The 21,178-nt window shown below is 46.8% G+C and overlaps 1 protein-coding gene and 1 pseudogene across 1 annotated transcript in view; both read left to right on the top strand.

The window, feature by feature from the left end:
* Nucleotides 1–21,178, top strand: part of NPSR1 (neuropeptide S receptor 1) — a 791,066-nt gene that overhangs the window by 299,313 nt on the left and 470,575 nt on the right. The window lies entirely within an intron of this gene.
* Nucleotides 589–706, top strand: LOC134930377 (5S ribosomal RNA; annotated as a pseudogene).

Here is a 21,178-nt window from a genome sequence, read left to right as displayed (position 1 = left end):
AGATGTGATTTAATCCTTGCCACATATTGAGATATCTGTTAACCGTTAGGTGCCTATGCATACAATATATCTGGTATCATCATATTTAATTTACAAATTTACCTGACGTTTTTCCAGATGTTATGCAATTTTGATGAACACAGTGAATTTGCATCACTGGACTCATAGGTGCCTATGCACACAACATATCTAGTATCATCATATCTAATTCACAAATTTACCTGACGTTTTTTCAGATGTGATTCAATCTTTGCCGCATATAGAGATATCTGTTTTCTCTTTTTGGGATAACCATCTTGTGTCTATCAATATATTTAGACCAACATATTTCTCTGGTACTTCACATCCTTTCCTTTCTTCCCCTTCTTCTCTTTCTTCTTTTTCCCTTTTCTTCTTCCCTTGCTTTCTTTTCTTCACTGGCCCATCCCTTTTCAGTGGACTCTCATCCACGATCCAGGGTGTATCACTAACCATGTGGTAAATTACCTTGCCTAACGTGGAAAGCAGATCCACATACTATTCAGATTCTTTCTATCAATTCTTTTTTCACCTTTCTTATATAGGTGCACTCTCATTGGTAGATAGCCTCTCTACTATCATACCACGCTGGTAATGCCCGATCTCGTTCGATCTTGGAAGCTAAGCAGTGTTGGGCCAGGTTAGTACCTGAGAGGAGACTTCCTGGGAATACCGGGTGTTGTAGAGAAGGATACTATTCTCCTTCATTTGAAGGGTGGACACCAACAGCAGTATCACCACTTTTCACTCCTTTTCCCTTTCCCCCCCCCTTCTTTCTTTCCCCATCCATATACCCTTTTTTTTCCAATTATTTCTCCCTTCTTTTCTCCCCCATCTCACGTCAACCATCAAAAACTTTCAGGAATGTGTAAGATATGTTACTAAATTTGTGATATATGTACAACAGGTGACCAGTAATTTGTCCAGTATTGACCCCTCAGTGGTCTTTCAAAGACATAGAATTAGATCTCTCTGTTTGGTTTCATTAACACAGAATTTCTGTGCTGGTCAGGTGAAATGGTTGCCAGACTATCAAGTGTCTGTAACCTTTCCAATCCGTCTCGTGTGATTACTCAGACCAGAACATTTCTTTTTCTTTTTTCACATATCTTTTCTAAAAAAATATAAAATTAAAAAACCTTGTTCTTGTTGTTCACAGTGGAATATTATACATTTTTTAATTACTCAATAAATATATGTTTTAAATATCTCTTCAACTTATATCTGAAGAATTTTTTTTTCTCACTTCTTCTTTCAAGAGTGCGCCCACACAAGAGTTTTCTTTCTCTCCAGTTTTTTAAGTACATGATCAACATATTGACAGTAACCATGCTAACACAAATCATGTCTATATGTATGTATGTCAACAAGATGAACTGTCAACAAACAGTCCTTGGTGGTCTAGCGGGTGTCTAACCTTGTCTCATCAGCTGCAATGGCACTAGCATCTTCTTTTCATGGTCACGTGATATTGAACTCCGGTGGAAATGTCAGCGGTGTCCTGGTCAGTAGTAAACCCCTTATCCCTAATCCTTAACCCTAACCCTCTTCTTTGTTCCTAACCCAAACCTTCCCATCTGCAGACTAACCATACCTTTCCCCACAGACTAACCCTAACTCTCCCGGTGGCACCTAACCATTGGCATCCACAGCCAGTTGACATTTCACATAGTGACAGTTCAGATGTCTACATTGTGAACAAGTCTACATTCTGACGATGTCAACGTGGTGCCTGTTGAACGTTTGAGTCCTTTCAACATCCTAATTTTGGCATTGTTATTATTATAAATGTCAACAGGGTTACTACGTACTGACTTTCTGCCCAGATGTTATACACAGGACAGAAGTTGTTCAAATCAATTTATAGGCTGAAACAGGTTATGTAGACATTTCTAGGGGTTATCTAGACATGGAAAACACACAAATCTACAGCAAAAATGGAGCATTCTCTATGTAAATAAAATGCAGAAGTCTTAGGTACTGTATAACAACATGCAATTATATGATGATAAGCCACCGACTACTTTGCAGCACTTCTGCTATGAGTGATCCTACCACTAAACAATGAGAGTCCACCCCCCACCCCCATTGTGGCACTACATGATCAGCACTCCCTGCCAGCTACTGATCCAATACATGTATATCAGATGCACAGGATGGAAGTTAATCAAATCAATTTATAGGTTGAAATATATGCATGAAAAGGAAAAGGTCTTCAGCTATTCCCCTTATCATGTTTCCTCTCAGGAATAAGTGTATTGGCTTTATGAGATGTGTCTCTGATAACTATACAAGGTGATCTGGCAACAAAAAACACTACAACAGTGTGCTTATGCCCAAACATGAGCCATGCTGGGGTAGAACTGCAGTGTAATGTGTTGCAATATTGCTCCAAGATACATGAATTGGCATTGGCATTTGTTGCTAAACAGTTATTTTATATAGTAGATATTATATTAGCCCGTTTATTGGTTAAAACTAGAGATGAGCGGGTTCTGGTCCCTGAGAACCGAACCCCCTCGAACTTCATGCTCCGAGCCTGGCACAGGACTTCCATTTCCAGACTTGGAGAGTGAGGGAGACCTCTGTCTCTCTCTGTGGGTGGTGGCATCGGATGGGGTTAGTGTGTGCTCTGTACCTGTGCTGTATTAGGGTGTACTGTACTCGCTGTCCTGGCTGTCACTGGCTGTCACTGGTGTTTCATGTGCTGCAGCTGTACATGGGTGTTGCTGTCCTGGCTGTCACTGTGTTGTACAGGGTGCAGGAGCACTGTCCTCCTCTATGCTGTAAAATATAGGGGTGCTGCTGGTCCTGTATGTTGTAAAAATTCAGGGGTGCAGTTATTAAAAATTAAAAGCACACTACTCCTGTAGTCTGTAAAATATTGTGGTGCGTCTGGCCCTGTATGTTGTAAAAACTCAGGGATGCAGTTAAAAATTAAAAGCACACTGCTGTATGCTTTAAAATATAGGGGTGTTGCTGTTCAAATAACATTACACTGGCCCTGTATGCTATAAAAATTCAGGGGTGCAGTTGTTAAAATTTAAAAGCTCACTGCTCCTGTATGATTAAAAATATAGGGGTGCTGCTGGCCCTGTATGTTGCAAAAATTCATAGGTGCAGTTGTTAAAAATTAAAAGCACACTGCTCCTGAATGCTGTAAAATAGTGGGGTGCTAATGGCCCTGTATGATATAAAAATTCAGGGGTGCAGTTGTTAAAAATTAAAAGCACACTGCTGTATGCTGTAAAATATAGGGGTGTTTCTGTTCATATAACATTACACTGGCCCTGTATGTTGTAAAAATTCAGGGGTGCAGTTAAAAATTAAAAGCACACTGCTGTATGCTGTAAAATATAGGGTTGCTGCTGGCCCTGAATGTTGTAAAAATTAAGTGGTGCAGTTGTTAAAAATGAAAAGCACACTGCTCCTGTATGCTTTAAAATATAGGGATGCTGCTGGCCCTCTATGTTGTAAAAATTCAGAGGTGCAGTCTTTAATAATAAAAAGCACACTGCTCCTGTATGCTGCAAAATATTGGGGTGCTGTTAAAAATTAAAAGCACACTTCTGTATGCTGTAATATATAGGGGTGTTGCTGTTCAAATAACATTACACTGTATGTTGTAAAAGGTCAGGGGTGCAGTTGTTAAAAAGTCAAAGCACACTGCTGCATGCTGTAAAATATAGGGGTGCTGCTGGCCCTGTATGTTGTAAAAATTCAGAGGTGAAGTTGTTAAAAATTAAAAACACACTGCTCTTGTGTGCTGTAAAATATAGAGGTGTTACTGTTCAAATAACATTACACTGGCCCTGTATGTTGTAAAAATTCAGAGGTACAGTTGTTAAAAATTAAAAGCACACCGCTGTATGCTGTAAAATATAGGGGTGCTGCTTTTCAAATAACATTACACTGGCCCTGTATGCTGTAAGTATACACGGGTGCTATGAAAATAAAGGGGCACTGTTCTGTGTGCTGTAATAATAAAGGGGTGCTGTCCTGTGAAATGGAGAGCAACAATATGGAGGAAAAAATAGTGGAAGATCAGGAACCACTTTCAATTCCTAGTACTAGTGCTGAAGCTGCTGCTGCCACCAGTCATGACATTGACGATGCAATTCCATCAACGTCGTTTGCTAAGGCCAATGCCCAATGTCATAGAGGGCATGTACAATCCAAGAAGCAAAAATGAATAATCAGAATTTTTTTTTTATCTGACAAGAAACAAAGTTGCAAGGAAAGGCTAAGGCGTTGGACTATGTTCATGACTGGTGGCTCAGCTTCTCATGAGGATGGAAGCCCTCCTCCATATCAGAAAATTAAAAAATATTAAGCTTGTTAAAGCACAGGAAAAAATAACTGTGCGTTCAGAGATATCACAAATTCCCAAGGAGAGTCCAAGTGTGTCCACAGTTGCGATATCTAGGCCTGACCTTCACAAAACTGTATGGAAAGGGGAGGCTCCTACCACCATTTGCACGCCCCCTGCAAGTGCTGGGAAGAGCAGCACCAGTCTAGTTGCTGATATTGAGATTGAGGATGTCACTGTAGATGTACACCAGGATGAGGAGGATATAGCTGTAGCTGGCACTGAGGAGGAAGTTAATGATGAGGATTTTGATGGTGATGTGCTTTGCTGGAATAAGGCATCAGTGGAGACATTTTATGTCCGTGGGATGAGGAAGCACATTGTTATGCCTGGGAAAAAAAAAAAAAAGCCACAGCTTCGGTGTGGAATTATTTCTCCACGTATCCGGAGTAAGGACATTAACCACCTAGGAACATCCTCCCTTATACGTCACCTGCAGCGCATTCATCAGAAGTCATTGTCAAGTTTAGAAACTTTGGGTAAGAGCGTAAGCAGTCCACTGACACCTAAATCCCTTCTTCCTCTTGTACCCAAGCTCCTGCAAGCCACACCCCAAACTCCATCAACGTCAATTTCCTCCTCAGTCAGGAACATCAGTAGTCCTGCAGGCCATATCACTGGCATGACTGATGAGTCCTCTTCTAACCGGGATTCCTCCGTAGGATCCTTGAGTGGTATGGCTACTGCTGCTGCTGCCGCTGCTGTTGTTGCTCCTGGGAGTTGATCGTCATCCCAGAGGGGAAGTCGGAAGACCACTTGTACTACTTCAAGCTAAGCAATTGACTGTCCAACAGTCTTTTGCGAGGAAGATAAAATATGACAGCAGTTACCCTGTTGCAAAGCGGATTACTGAGGCCAGAACAACTATGATGGTATTAGTGCAGTGGGATTTAGACAGTTGATGAACATACTGTATCCCCGGTACCAAATCCCGTCTAGATTCCACTTCACTAGGAAAGAGTTTCTCGGACTGTACAGGGACATTAAGAAAAGTGTCCTCAATGTCCTGAAAAATGCGGTTGTACCCTGTGTCCACTTAACTACGGACATGTGGACAAGTGAAGCAGGCCAAACTAAGGACTACATGACTGTGACAGCCCACTGTTACGATCCTGATGCTCAGGACAGGGGAGATCTTATGTAGTGAGTCCTGAGCACCAAGACGGAATGCTGGGATTGGGAAATGGGAAGGAAAAAGCCCCTAGCACCCTACCTCCGTTGTCTTACCCGTGTTATCAATTCACGCCTGAACGACTATGGTTTCTTGGGCAGCCGCGTTTGAAGGGCGGATTAGGTCTGCCCAACTCCGATGCCCCCTCAGGTCTTAAAGAGAGACAAGGCGTGAACTGAGACAGGGTAATAACAAGGGGACCTCTAACTGAAACAACCACGCTAGGGGCTATAAACTACCTAAAAACTAAACGTATGTGCGGCACGCCACCAAAGGAAAAGAACTACAAAGAAACCACTGTCCACTCCCCTACACGGCACCGCCGAGTTCCGGGGAGGACAGTGAAAGCGGAAACCTCCGCAAATGCACCAATTCAAAGTAAAGTAAACACTAAGCGGCATAGGCCGCAACACGCGGCAACAGCCGCTACTCACGAAACCGTGCGAGAACCCTAGATGACAAACAGGTTCGCAAGGACTAGAAGGATTCCCAGGACCGGCTTCGGACCTCCAAAGTACCAAAGGGCAGGGAGCAAGATCCACCAAACACGGCTGACAGGAACAGAGTTCTGCAAGGCAGGAACAGCATACAAGAAGCTTTCACCGGCGGGGCTGCAGTGTGCTGGCTCACATAAAAAGGCCCTGCCGGCCAATAACAGGAGGGCCAGCAGGACCAGCCCCCAGACCCTAATTATTAGTTGCCGTGCAGCTGCCCTGCTGCACGAGCAACCTAATTAACTATTCTTAGCAACGGGGAACGCAGTCCACCTGTGGCGTCCCCGTTGCTATGCACCCGGCGGCCCTGCACGCACGGCGTCCTGCGTTTCCAGGGACACGGTGGCTATCGTGCGCACGGCGTCCTGGCATTGCTAGGCGCCGTGCGGGGGACAGGGAAGGAGAGAGGTGCGGCGGCCGTGACCGCTGCTCAGTCAGGGCACGGCCGAAGACCGCCGCGCCTAACAGTACCCCCCCCCCTTGAGGAGGGGTTAAAGAACCCCTAGAGCCAGGTTTCTGAGGAAACTCCTGAAAGAAAATCCTCTTCAGCTTGGGAGCATGTAAATCTTTATCCAACACCCAAGATCTTTCTTCAGGGCCATAACCTTTCCAGTGGACCAAAAAATAGAGCCGACCCTGAGAAAGCTTAGAATCTAAAACCTTCTCCACCAAGAACTCTTGTTGCCCCTGAACATCCATCGGAGATCTACCCTGGGAAGTCCTCCGAGGAAATCTCCTGGAAGAAAAATACTGTTTCAAAAGAGAACAGTGAAAAGTATTGCCAATTTTGAGAGATCTCAGCAAGCGTAGCCAAAAAGCAACTGGGTTGACCTTCTTAATGATAAGGAATGGTCCAATAAATTTGGGTCCCAATCTAGCCGAAGGTTGTCGGAGCTTGATGTTGCGAGTTGACAACCATACCTTATCTCCCACCTTAAAAGTGCAAGGACGTCGGAGCCTATCAGAAAATTTCTTTTCTCGGAAGGCAGCTTTTCTCAAGGCAAGGTGCACCTTTCTCCAAATTGTTCTGAAATGGGAGGTTAAGGTCAACGAGGAGACTGGAGAATGAGGGAAAAAAAAATTGGCTCTAGGATGAAAGCCAAAAACTGAAAAGAATGGGGACTCCTTGGTGGAAGAATGACAAGAGTTATTATAAGCAAATTCAGCTAACGGAAGAAATTCAGACCAATCATTCTGGAGTTTGGCCGAATACAACCGTAAATACTGTTTTAATGACTGGTTAACTCGTTCGGTTTGTCCGTTAGATTGTGGATGGTACCCTGATGTTAAAGAGAGTTTCATATTTAATGAGGCACAAAAACGTTTCCAGAAACGAGCAATGAATTGCGGACCCCGATCAGAGACAATATCCCTGGGCAACCCATGGTGCCTGAACACATGACGGAGAAACAAGACTGCCAACCCTTGAGCAGAGGGTAATCGGGGAAGAGCAATGAAATGAGCCATATTACTAAAATGATCTACTACCACCCAAATGACTCGAAATCCGGCTGAAAGAGGAAGGTCCACCACGAAATCCATGGATATATGTGACCATGGCCTGAGAGGAACGGCTAAAGGTACGAGTTGCCCGATCGGCAATGAACGAGGAACCTTATGCCGTGCACAAACCTGACAGGAATGGACAAATTCCCTTACATCTTTAGAAAGACTAGGCCACCACACCGAGCGAGAGACTAACTCCAAGGTCTTAGTGATACCTGGATGACCAGAGACTTTGTTGTCATGAAACTCAGCTAAAACAGTGCCTCTCAGAAATTCAGGGACAAAGAGACGATCAGCAGGAGTCGGTTTAGGAGCCTGCTGTTGAAGCTGGACTAACTGAGTAAATAAATCATGTGTGAGGCCTGCCCGGATGACAGATGATGGAACTATGGGGGTAGTAGCAGGATGGTTATTGTGAACCGGAAGAAAACAACGTGACAGGGCATCAGCTTTAGTATTTTTGGAACCGGGCCTGAAGGTGATAATAAACCTGAAACGAGTAAAAAACAAAGCCCAACGTGCCTGCCGAGCATTAAGCCGTTTAGCTGACTCAATACACTGCAGGTTCTTATGGTCAGTAAACACTGTAATAGTATGCCTAGCTCCCTCCAGCCAATGCCTCCACTCCTCGAAAGCCCATTTAACTGCCAGCAATTCTCGATTACCAACGTCATAGTTGGATTCTGCGTAAGAGAATTTCCTGGACATGAAGGCACTAGGGTGTAATTCCTGAGACTCCGGATCTTCCTGAGATAGGATAGCCCCCACTCCAACCTCTGAGGCATCTACCTAGACTATAAAGGGGAGCTCCGGGTTAGGGTGCCTGAGAACAGGAGCCGAGACAAAGGCCTGCTTTAAAGCCCGAAAGGCAGACTCGGCTGCAGGCGACCAATTGGAAGGGTCCTCTCCTTTTTTAGTCAATGCTACTATAGGAGCGACCAAATCAGAAAAGGTATGAATGAACCGCCTATAATAGTTTGCAAACCCTAAAAAGCTCTGAATTGCTTTTAAATTTGTGGGTTGCGCCCAATTAAGGATGGCCTGGAGTTTTTTCGGTTCCATGAAAAATCCCTGGGGAGAAATAATATACCCCAAGAAGGAAACTTCCGTGATGTGAAAATCACATTTCTCTAGTTTTGCGTATAAATGATTCTCCCGTAGTTTTTGAAGAACCAGACGCACATGGGTAATATGTTGTTCCATAGACTCAGAATAAATCAAAATGTCGTCTAAATAAACGACAACGAACTTTCCAAGAAAGTCACGAAGAACATCAATGATGAGGTCTTGAAATACCGCAGGAGCATTTGACAGCCCAAAGGGCATCACCAGGTATTCATAATGACCCGACTGTGTGCTGAAAGCCGTCTTCCACTCATCCCCAGATCTTATTCGGATGAGATTGTAAGCTCCTCTAAGATCGATTTTTGAGAAGATAACGGCAGAGCGTAACTGATCAAAAAGTACAGAAATCAAAGGCAAAGGGTAGGTGTTTTTAACAGAAATTTTATTCAGAGCCCGAAAATCAATACATGGTCTGAGCGACCCATCTTTTTTCTCAACAAAAAAGAATCCTGCACTCAAAGGAGATTTCGAAGGCCTAATGAAGCCTTTTTTCAGGCTTTCCTGGATATAATTATCCATAGCCGTGGTTTCTTGCCCGGAGAGGGCATATAATCTCCCCTTAGGTAAAGTGGCCCCGGGAACTAAATCTATAGCGCAGGCATAGGACCGATGGGGAGGCAGAACGTCCGCATTACCCTTGGAGAACACATCAGCAAAATCCTGATATTCCAGAGGAATAAGTTCTGGGGTAACTGCCGCAACCCGGACAGGATGGGAAATACACTCCTTAACACAAAAAGGACCCCATTGGGAAATCTCCCCAGACCGCCAATCTATGGTGGGATTATGAAAGGCAAGCCAGGGGTGACCCAAAACTACTGGAACTGCCGGACAATGTGTAAGGTAAAATTCTATTTCTTCTGAATGTAGGGCCCCCACTGTCAGCAATACTGGAGGTGTGCGGTGAGTAATAACCCCATTGGAAAGCGGACCCCCATCCAAGCCGTGCATGGTGATACGTCTATCTAAGGGTATCAGTGGAACGCCTAAAGCCTTAGCCCAAGCTAAATCCATAAAATTTCCTGCAGCTCCACTGTCGATGAAGGCTGACACCAACGAACTGAGGCTGCCAAAGGAAATCTTTACCGGAACTAATAGAGAATTATTAGAGGAGATTAACTGCAGACCCAAGTGAACCCCCTCAAAATTCACTTGGTCATAGCGTTTCCCGACTTGTTCGGGCAGTTACGTGCGATATGTCCCTTACCACCACAATACAAACAAAGACCAGAACTTAACCTTCTGGTTCTTTCCTCTGGGGACAGCCGGGAGAGACCCATTTGCATGGGCTCCTCGACGTCCTCAGGAAAAGTATATACACATGGATTAGGCCTAAAAGTTGTTCCTCTTTCAGCCCTCCGCTCTCGGAGACGACGATCAATTTTAATAGCGAGCTCCATGAGTTTGTCTAGAGTCTCAGGAGCGGGGTACTGAAGGAGACTGTCTTTAATCACTTACGAAAGACCGAGGCGAAACTGACTGCGCAGGGCCGGGTCATTCCAGCCACAGTCGTTCGACCAACTGCGAAATTCGGTACAATACACCTCTGCTGGATTTTTGCCTTGCTTAAGGGCACGCAGGTGACTCTCAGCTGATGCTTCTCTATCTGGGTCGTCATATAAGAGGCCTAAGGATTTAAAAAAGGCGTCTACTGATAACAAAGCAGCATCATCCGCTCTTAGCCCAAACGCCCAGGTCTGTGGATTACCCTGAAGTAGAGACATCACAATCCCGACCCGCTGAGACTCAGTACCAGAGGAACGGGGCCTTAAACGAAAATAAAGCTTACAAGCTTCCTTAAAATTAAAAAAATCCTTTCGGTTACCCGAAAAACGGTCAGGTAAATGCATCTTTGGTTCTGGAACCATACTCGGGGAGGCTCGCAAAAGATCTTCCTGCGATCTCACCCGAAGAGTAAGGTCCTGAACCATCTGAGTTAATTCCTGTATTTGGTTAACCAAAAGCTGACTGGGGTTTGGCCCTAAACCTGCCGGATTCATGAGGCCGAATTTCTAGGCCCACCAATACAACGGAAAAAATTAAACCCCCTTTTTTTTATGTGGGCCGGTGATAATGTTACGATCCTGATGCTCAGGACAGGGGAGATCTTATGTAGTGAGTCCTGAGCACCAAGATGGAATGCTGGGATTGGGAAATGGGAAGGAAATAACTCCTAGCACCCTACGTCCGTTGTCTTACCCGTGTTATCAATTCACGCCTGAACGACTATGGTTTCTTGGGCCCATGGCAGCCGCGTTTGAAGGGCGGATTAGGTCTGCCCAACTCCGATGCCCCCTCAGGTCTTAAAGAGAGACAAGGCGTGAACTGAGACAGGGTAATAACAAGGGGACCTCTAACTGAAACAACCACGCTAGGGGCTATAAACTACCTAAAAACTAAACGTAAGTGCGGCACGCCGCCAAAGGAAAAGAACTACAAAAAACCACTCTCCACTCCCCTACACGGCACCGCCGAGTTCCGGGGAGGACAGTGAAAGCGGAAACCTCCACAAATGCACCAATTCAAAGTAAAGTAAACACTAAGCGGCATAGGCCGCAACACGCGGCAACAGCCGCTACTCACGAAACCGGGCGAGAACCCCAGATGACAAACAGGTTCGCAAGGACTAGAAGGATTCCCAGGACCGGCTTCGGACCTCCAAAGTACCAAAGGGCAGGGAGCAAGATCCACCAAACACGGCTGACAGGAACAGATTTCTGCAAGGCAGGAACAGCATACAAGAAGCTATCACCGGCGGGGCTGCAGTGTGCTGGCTCACATAAAAAGGCCCTGCTGGCCAATAACAGGAGGGCCAGCAGGACCAGCCCCCAGACCCTAATTACTAGTTGCCGTGCAGCTGCCCTGCTGCACGAGCAACCTAATTAACTATTCTTAGCAACGGGGAACGCAGTCCACCTGTGGCGTCCCCATTGCTGTGCACCCGGCGGCCCTGCACGCACGGCATCCTGCGTTGCCAGGGACCCGGCGGCTATCGTGCGCACGGCGTCCTGGCGTTGCTAGGCGCCGTGCGGGGGACAGGGAAGGAGAGAGGCGCAGCGGGCGTGACCGCTGCTCAGTCAGGGCACGGCCGAAGACCGCCGCGCCTAACACCCACTGGGTAGATGTATTGCCTCCTGCATCAACAACAGCAACAGCACCAGTTGCATTATCCCACAAACTCATTCCTAGACAGGCTACGCTGTGTATCACCGGTTTCCGTAAGAGACACACAGCTGACAACCTCTTATGGAAACTGAGGGACATCATCACACAATGGCATACCCCACTTAGACTCTCCTAGGGATTTGTGATATCGGACAACGCCACCAATATTGTGCGTGCATTACACTGGGCAAGTACATTCTGGGCAAACTCCAGCACGTCCTATGTTTGCATATACAATTAATTTGGTAGTGCAGAATTTTTTTTAAATGACAGAGGCGTGCAGGAGATGCTGTTGGTGGCCCGAAAAATTGCAGGCCACCTTCGACAATCAGCCACTGCGTGCCGAAGACTGGAGCGCCAGCAAACACTCATGAACCTCCCCTGCCATCACTTGAAGCAAAAGGTGGTAACGAGATGGAATTCAACACTCTACTGTATATGCTTTAGAGTATGGAGGAGCAGCAAAAGTCCATTCAAGCCTATACATCCACCTATGATATAGGCAAACACTCATGAACCTCCCCTGCCATCACTTGAAGCAAAAGGTGGTAACGAGATGGAATTCAACACTCTACTGTATATGCTTTAGAGTATGGAGGAGCAGCAAAAGTCCATTCAAGCCTATACATCCACCTATGATATAGGCAAAAGAGGGGGAAAACACCTGAATCAAGTGCAGTGGAGAATGATTTCTGTGTTGTGCAAGGTTCTCCAACCCTTCTAACATGTTACATGTGAAGTCAGTTCAGACACTGCCAGCTTGAGACAGGTCATTCCCCTCATCAGGCTTTTGCAGAAGCAGCTGGATAAATTGAAGGAGGAGCTAAGACGGAGCAATTTCGCTAAGTATGTTGGACTTGTGGATGGAGCCCTTCATTTGCTTTGCCAGGATTCAAGGGTGGTCAATCTGTTGAAATCAGAGCACTACATTTTGGCCACCGCGCTCGATCCTAGGTTTAAAGGCTTCATTGTATCTCTCTTTCCAGCAGACACAAGTCTGCAGAGGTGCAAAGACCTGCTGGTGAGCAAATTGTCAACTCAAGCAGAACATGACCCATCAACAGCTCCTCCTTCATTTTCTCCCGCCACTGAGGCTGCAAGGAAAAGGATAAAATTTCATAGCCCACCCGCTGGTGGTGATGCATGGCAGTCAGGAGCAAGTGTTGACATCTGGTCCAGACTGAAGTACCTGCCAACGATTACTGACATGTCTACTGTCACCGCATATGATGCTGTCACCATTGAAAGAATAGTGGAGGATTATATGAGTGACAGCATCCAAGTAGGCATGTCAGACAGTCCGTACATATACTGGCAGGAAAAAGAGGCAATTTGGAGGCCCTTGCACGAACTGGCTTTATTTTACCTAAGTTGCCCCCTCTCCAGTGTGTACTCTGAAAGAGTGTTTAGTGCAGCCGGTAACCTTGTCAGCAATCGGCATAGGAGGTTACTTCCACAAAATGTGGAGAAGATGATGTTCATCAAAATGAATTATAAATTCCTCCAGGAAGACCTTTAGCAGGAATTGCCTCCAGAAAGTACACAGGGACCTGTGATAGTGGATTTCAGTGGGGACGAATTAATACTCTGTGAGGATGAGGATGTACACACTGTAAGGGGTGAGGATTCGGTGGATAAGGACGACATCTTGCCTCTGTAGAGCCAGTTTGTGCAAGGAAGGATTAATTGCTTCTTTTTTTGTGGGGGCCCAAACAAACCAGTCATTTCAGCCATAGCCTTGTGGCAGACCCTGTCGCTAAAATGATTGGTTTGTTTAAGTGTGCATGTCCTGTTTATACAACATAAGGGTGGGTAGTAGGCCCAAGGACAATTCCATCTTGCACCTCTTTGCATTATGTGCTCTCTGGGGCCTAGGGAGTCATTCCGAGTTGATCGCACGTAGCAACTTTTTGCTGCTCGTGAGATCAACTCGACGCCACCTATGGGGGAGTGTATTTTAGCATAGCAGGGTTGCGATCACTTGCGCAGCCCTACTATGCTAAAAAAGCTTTGTGCAGAACAAGACTAGCCCTGCACTTACTTACCCTGTGTGATGGATCCAGTGTTGAAGGTCCTGGAATTAACGTCAGACAACCGCCCTCCAAACGCCTGGACACGCGTGCGTTTGGATCTCCACTACCAGAAAATGGTGAGTATCTGCCCCGGAACGCCTACCCACTGTCAATCTTCTTACGATCGCGCTAGCGATCACTTTGTTCTTTCTTCTGGTCATTGCCCAGCAATGGCTGTCGCTGGGCAACGACGCGCATGTGCATTGCGGACGCCACACATGCTCAGTTCCGACCCATTCACACAATGAACCGCTGCGTGCAAACGGGTCAGAATGACTCCCTTAGGTTTAAAAACTGCCATCCTGTCTGACACTGCAGTGCCACTCCTAGATGGGCCAGGTGTTTGTTCCGCCCACTTGTGTCGCTTAGCTTAGTCATCCAGCAACCTTAGTGCAACCTTTTGGCTTAAAAATAAAATTGTGAGGGGTTAGGGGGGCGTGGCCTGGACGCAGCAAGGAGAGGTTGTGCTGCAACAGAGCTCCTGCTTAAAGTGGGCTAAAAAGTCTAGTTCCGGAGGTACCTTACGCCCGAACCCACCCTAACCGACATATCCCACGGCCGTGGGCTGCATCCTGGGCGAGGGGACCCTGCCCGGAGGCCGCTGCACCATCTTAAAGACTGCGACCTAACCCGAGACCAGAGACCGGGGCCTTGAGTTTGGGGTCTGCCCGACTTCGAGCTCCGGACCCGTATCGAGGCCTGAACGATACCCGAGGTGACGTGCCTTCCCACCTGGACTTAGCTGCAGCTCTCGCCACCCTGTTCCTGACCTCCGGTCACTGCATAAACGAGGCAACTCCACTGCCTCGCCACGGGAGCGGTGATTACCGCACAGATCCCCCTGCTCGTCCTCCTGCCGGCGGCCATCTTGCGACCGAGAGGTGAGAGCTGACGCTGACCGAGGCTTGCCACTGCCCGTTGCACCTCGTATCCGCCTGCCTTCCTCCACATCTCCCTCCCTGGCTGGGTGTCCCGGCCTCCAGGACCCGCACATCGGGAGGTGAGCGCCGCGGTCGGTGGCTCGTCGCGCGGCCCCTGGTCCCTGACTCCATCCACCCCTCCTGAGCACTGGTGGACAGACCCTCCGGGAGTACGCCCTGAGACTTGCCCGACCTGTGGCCCCCGTAGGACCCGGGAGCCGGGGGTTTCGGGTGTGGTGTCCGTCGGCCGGCGGCGCCCGCGAGGTGAGGGTAGCCGACTTCTGGCCTCCCCCCCTCCCCCACCAGACGCTCCAACCTGTGGGGATACAGGGCCGTCAGCCCAGCTCTCCCCCATACTCCAGAACTGAGGGGACACAGTCTGACCATTCTCCACTATAATCCCCCCCTACATGGAAAAAGACGAAACCTGCACACTGTAAGACACACTCAGGGAGAATCGGAATCTACCGCTATAGCTTAGGTTACCACACATCTCCCGGGGACTAGAAGATAGAAAACATCATCTATCTTTACCTGGCTGTCCCTGAAGTGGAAATCTCCATCCTTCTGGAACCCTTGATTTGTGTGCCGACCCACCCCACTCCGATCTCATCCTATACTCTCAAGCTACCTGCCCTACGACCTTGTCGCCCTACATCTGAGAACCCTCCAGAATGTAAGTGCTCCTAGCTTCTCCAACCGCCACTCATGTTTGCCTAAACAACACGTACATATTATCAATGTGACTGAGTTCTCCTGTTTCACTACAATTCTCTGACTGGACCCAGCCAAGAGGTGCGCCTTTTAGTGCTTTCTACATGCGTTCCTGCTGACGAGAAATGGCTCCTAAAAAAACAAAGATCCAATACCCCCTAAAATCTCCTTCCCCCCTCCGAAGCCCCTCCAAATTTCCCCTCTACAAAATATCTCCTCTCCTTCCATTATGCCGGATCCCACGGGAACAAGTGTCCTGGCCTCCGCTCTCTCAGTTTCAGGAATGGACTGCGAATCTGACGCCCCCCTGACCGTAAGATCCCTCTGCCAGATCCTATCTGCCTTCAAGTCGGAACTTTCTAAGGATCTGACCTCTGCCGTCCGCGAGGTTAAGACTGAGCTGGTAGCATTGGGAGACAGGACAGACCACTTAGAATGCAAGATGGAAGAACTGGTCGCTTCCCATAATGATTTGCTCTCATCCCACGATCACCAACAACAAGATCTGGATCAATTTAAGTCCAAGCTGGCAGATATGGAGGACAGATCACGGCGGAATAACATCAAGATCAGAGGCATCCCAGACTCAGTCACCAACTCTGAACTGGAGTCCTATGCCACTGCTTTATTTAAGAAGCTTCTCCCTGCTGCGGACTCCTCGGAACTTCTAATCGACCGCATCCACCGACTCCCTAGACCACGCACCGTTTCATCGGATCTCCCTAAAGACACCCTCCTACGAGTACATTTCTTCCCAGTTAAGGAGCGTATTATGAAGGTCGCTAGAGAATCCAAGAATTCCGATACTTTAGGAGGACTACAAATATTTCAAGATTTCTCAGCTGTCACCATAGCAAAGAGGCGTGCCTTTACTCCTATCACTCTCGCCCTTAGGTCCCATGACATCCATTACCGCTGGGGATTCCCGGTCAAATTGATAGTTACATACGAAGATTCCACCTATATCATCTCCTCCCTAGACGCGGGTGTGAAATTGTTGCTAGATTGGGACATAACTATCCAGAAGCCGTCTACTTCGTCCCGAGCTGCTGCCGTCCGCCAGGAATGGTCGACTACTTGAGCTACTGGATTACTGCATCAGGTCCTTTCAAATTCTACTATCGTTCTCTCCGGTTCACGGAGAGTATAGACCTCTTCCCCTCTACTGAGAGAGGAAGGTTTTTTTCCACTTTCTAATGCCGTTATATGCCTAACTACTTGTTTCTTATCTAGGTCTATAAGTTGCAGGTTTACTCTTTCACATGTTGTTCAACCAATGTCCTTTATTAATGGGCTTTAGTTTGTTTTGTCGTTACTACCTGTTGATTATTTGTTGTTGCCCCATGTACACTCACCTGCTAATTAGTGAGGATTACATTATATGTACGTGTTTTAGTTCTACCCTTTTAGAAGTTATATTAGAGTGGCGGTGCATGTTCCTCCAGCCCGCCTCCACCTTTTTCTGTACTACTGCAAGCCCCTGAACCTTTTCCTCTTCCCTGCAGTAGTCATGCAGGTCCAATATACCGGACCTTTTTTTTTTTTTGTTTACCTCCTACTTCCCCGATTTGAACACAAATATCCCCGCATGCCTCCCCTCCCTCTGAGCTCCAGACGTGGCTCCCACCTCCATTCACAGCTGCACCCTAGTACTCGGTACATTTACACTAAATTAGTTCAATATAGATCTCTATCTTTCATTCCTGATATATGTTTCCAATGCTGAACCTTCTATCCCTCAATGTCAAAGGACTGAACTCACCTAACAAGCGTAGACTGGCCCTCACATTCTTCCACCAACAAAAAGCGGACGTTGTCATGCTGCAAGAAACGCATTTCTCTTCTGTCAACCCTCCCCTTTTTAAGAACAGTAACTTCCCTGTGGGGTACTACGCTAATGGTCCGTTTAAAAGGAACGTGGTGGCTGTCCTTTTTAGCAAAAATGTCTCATTTACCCTTCATTCTCAACTCTCAGACAAAAGTGGCCGTTATCTTATACTCACCGGCCTGCTAGACGACAAGCCTGTTACATTGGTATCCCTATATGCAACTAACTCTAATCAAGTCCCCTTCCTGCGTAAACTATTCCTCACCATACGTAACACACTTAAGGGCTCCCTAGTTGTTTTGGGTGACTATAATCTAGTTCTAGACCCGAAATTGGACAAATCCCGTCAACTCTCCCAACCTATTTCCTCTGCTCACTCTGGCCCCTCCTCTGCCTTTCTCAATCTACTTACTGAATTCGACCTTTACGATGTCTGGAGGACCCATAATCCCTCGGGTCGAGAATATACATTCCACTCCCTTGTCCACAATACCTACTCCAGAATAGACTTAATTTTATGTGACAAATGGTCTCTCCAGAGAACTAAGGACGTCGATATCTTGCCAATTACCTGGTCTGACCACGCTCCAGTTCTCTGGAAATGGAACCTACATGATCTCCACAAACCACCTCGTCAATGGCGCCTATACCCATATCTCCTAAATAACCCTGTGTCTAAAAAAATTATCCTTGACTCCATTAACTCTTACTTGGCCACTAATTCCCCCCAGGACACCTCTTCTATTAACCACTGGTGTGCCTTTAAGGCTGTCACCCGCGGAGCTGCTATTCAAGCAGGTGCCACTCTCAAAAAACAGGCCCGTCAATTGCAGGCGAAACTAGAAGCTGAACTGTTAGACCTCAAAACTCAAAATATAGCCCATCCCTCTAGAATTCTTAAAAAGAAAATCTCCAATGTTAGAGGTCAACTTCAAAAATTGCTTCTCGCCCGCACCCAAACGGCTTTGAATAGAATGCGCCATAAATTCTACCTTCTTGGAAATAAATCCGGTAGAATGTTAGCGCGTAAACTGCGGGTTCAGCAAGCCAGAAATAAGATTAAATGTATCTACTCACCCACCAAAGAGAAGATATTAAACCCTAGAGACATAACGAGCCAATTTGCACAATATTACGCCAAACTATATAACCTATCAACTGACCCTTCAACCCCTCAACCCACCTCTTCTTCTATTTCTTCTTTTTTGGATAACCTCTCTTTTCCTACTCTCACCCAGGAGCAAGTATCTACACTTAATGCCCCATGGTCGGCGGCGGAAATCTCCGCGGCTATTAAATCCACCCCTAGAAACAAGGCCCCAGGCCCAGATGGATTTGTCTCCGATTTCTATGCCACTTTTCACGACGTTCTCTCTTCCCACCTGACTGCCCTCTTCAATACATTCTCTGACCACGGCTCTCTTCCCCCAGAACTCCTAGAAGCGCGTATTGTTACTATCCCTAAACCCGGAAAGGACCCTGCCTATGTGCATAACTATCGACCTATCGCACTGCTTAACTGCGATATCAAACTCTATGCCAAAATGATTGCAACACGTATTAACAGATTTCTCCCATTGCTGGTACACCCGGACCAAACTGGCTTCGTGCCTGGAAGACAAGCGTCTGATAACACGCGTAGGGTCTTCAACCTGATAGACTCCCTCCATGGGGATCAGGGCCTTCTCTTGCTGTCCTTGGATGCTGAGAAGGCCTTCGATAGATTAAATTGGACATACATACGTGAAGCCCTCCTCCGATTTGGTTTTAGAGATCGTATTCTAACCTCTATTTTGGCACTATATAGTTCTCCTACAGCCCGAGTGTTCAGCAATGGCTTCTTGTCCGACTCTTTTCCTATCACAAATGGCACTAGACAAGGTTGCCCTCTATCCCCCCTAATATTCATCCTGTCAATCGAACCCCTTGCAATTACAATACGAGACAACCCCCATATTCCGGCTCTACAATTTGGCTCATCCTCCCATAAACTAAGTCTTTTTGCGGACGATGCCCTCCTCTTCATATCTGAACCCGCTACAACTCTACCTGTCTTACACTCTATTCTAGATGCCTATAGCTTAGCGTCTTACTATAAACTCAACACTACCAAGACAGACGCCCTCCCCTTCAACCTATCCCATTCCCTTCCAACCCTCCAATCCTCCTTTCCATATAATTGGCGGAAACACACAATAAAGTATCTGGGTATCAACATCCCAATCTCCACTACTGACGTCTTTACTGTCAATCTCTCCCCCCTGATAGAGACGTTAGAAGCCCTAACAAAATCCTGGTCATCCTATGAGGTCTCCTGGCTGGGACGTATGGCCGCATTCAAAATGTCCTTACTACCCAAACTAATGTACCTTTTCCGCACAATCCCATACACCTTTCCAAAAAAGCCCCTACAGACCTGTTCTTCTGTCATGTCTAGATATGTCTGGTCTTCAAAACCATCCTCGCTGGCTCTCTCCAGAATGGTCCTGCCACGAGCGTTTGGAGGTCTCTGTCTACCCAATATCCTCCTATACCAAGAAGCCTCTCTTTTGGCTTCCACTAAACATTATTTTGATGTCCATTTGCACTTGGGTTGGGTGGAGCTGGAACAAATCCGAGCAAACCCAATCCCTCTAGCTGATCTTTTCCGCATCCCAAAGCCGTTCCGACCCACCCTTATAACTCTCCTTCCTTCCACACAAGCCTCACTACAAACCTGGGACAAACTATCCGTCACTCTACCATCCCCCATATCCCACATTACTCAGATCTCCATTACTACACTAGCACTAATGATGCCCCATCTTAATCTATCCAAATGGAGACATGCAGGTATACTATGTCTAGGCGACCTACTCGACGGACTCTCTCTAATATCCTTCTCAGCTCAAAGTTCTCTCTACCCGACACAGAACTCTTCCACTATATGCAAGTTGCACATTGGTGGAGATCAATCCCCTCTACCTCCTCAACGCTACACGCAACTTCATATACCCTCTTCTCTCGTCTTTCCCTAAATGAATCCAAAGGCGACATTACGTACTGGTATAAACTACTAATAACCCCTATCCCCCCTCCCAAATCCAATGCTCAACTAAAACTAGACCTGGGAAGAACCCTGTCGCCAAATGGGAACTAGACCTGGGAAGAACCCTGTCGCCAAATGACTGGCGTCTCGTTTTTTTAACCTCCTACTCCATGTCCAAATGTTTAAACCACACTGAAATGCATATAAAACTGATACACAGACTGTACCTGACCCCCGACCGACTCCACAAATTTTGGCCCTCCCACAGTAATAAATGCTGGAGACTCTGTGGCTCAATAGGCCATATCTACTATATATTCTGGACATGCCCAGCGATTGCCAAATATTGGTCAGAGGTATTTGACTTGATAAATAAAGTTTTGTCCATTCATATCACGCCAGACCCGACCCTAGCATTATTTCATATTACCCCCCCCCCCCCCCCCCCCCGGCAGATATGTCCTAGGCCACATCCTAATAGCCGCTCGCGCCAACCTGGCTCAGCTGTGGAAACAACCTTCACCCCCTACCCTGCTAAAAGTTATTCATAAGATGAACCATAATTTTCTCATGGAAACGGAATATATCCCCTCCTCTACCAACACTACCTCCCCCAAAGCAAGCTGGTCCCTTTGGCATCGTTATGTCTCCTCCGATGAAAGATCTCAATATTTTCAGAAACCGCCTACACACAACCCAACCCACTTTAGTTTAATTGAACAACCAGACACTATTGATGCTCTATAGTATTGGTTTGTTAGGTTACTC

This window comes from Pseudophryne corroboree, chromosome 5, assembly GCF_028390025.1.
Source record: "Pseudophryne corroboree isolate aPseCor3 chromosome 5, aPseCor3.hap2, whole genome shotgun sequence".
In the NCBI taxonomy this organism is placed as follows: domain Eukaryota; kingdom Metazoa; phylum Chordata; class Amphibia; order Anura; family Myobatrachidae; genus Pseudophryne; species Pseudophryne corroboree.
This window is presented reverse-complemented; position numbering and strand designations above follow the sequence as displayed.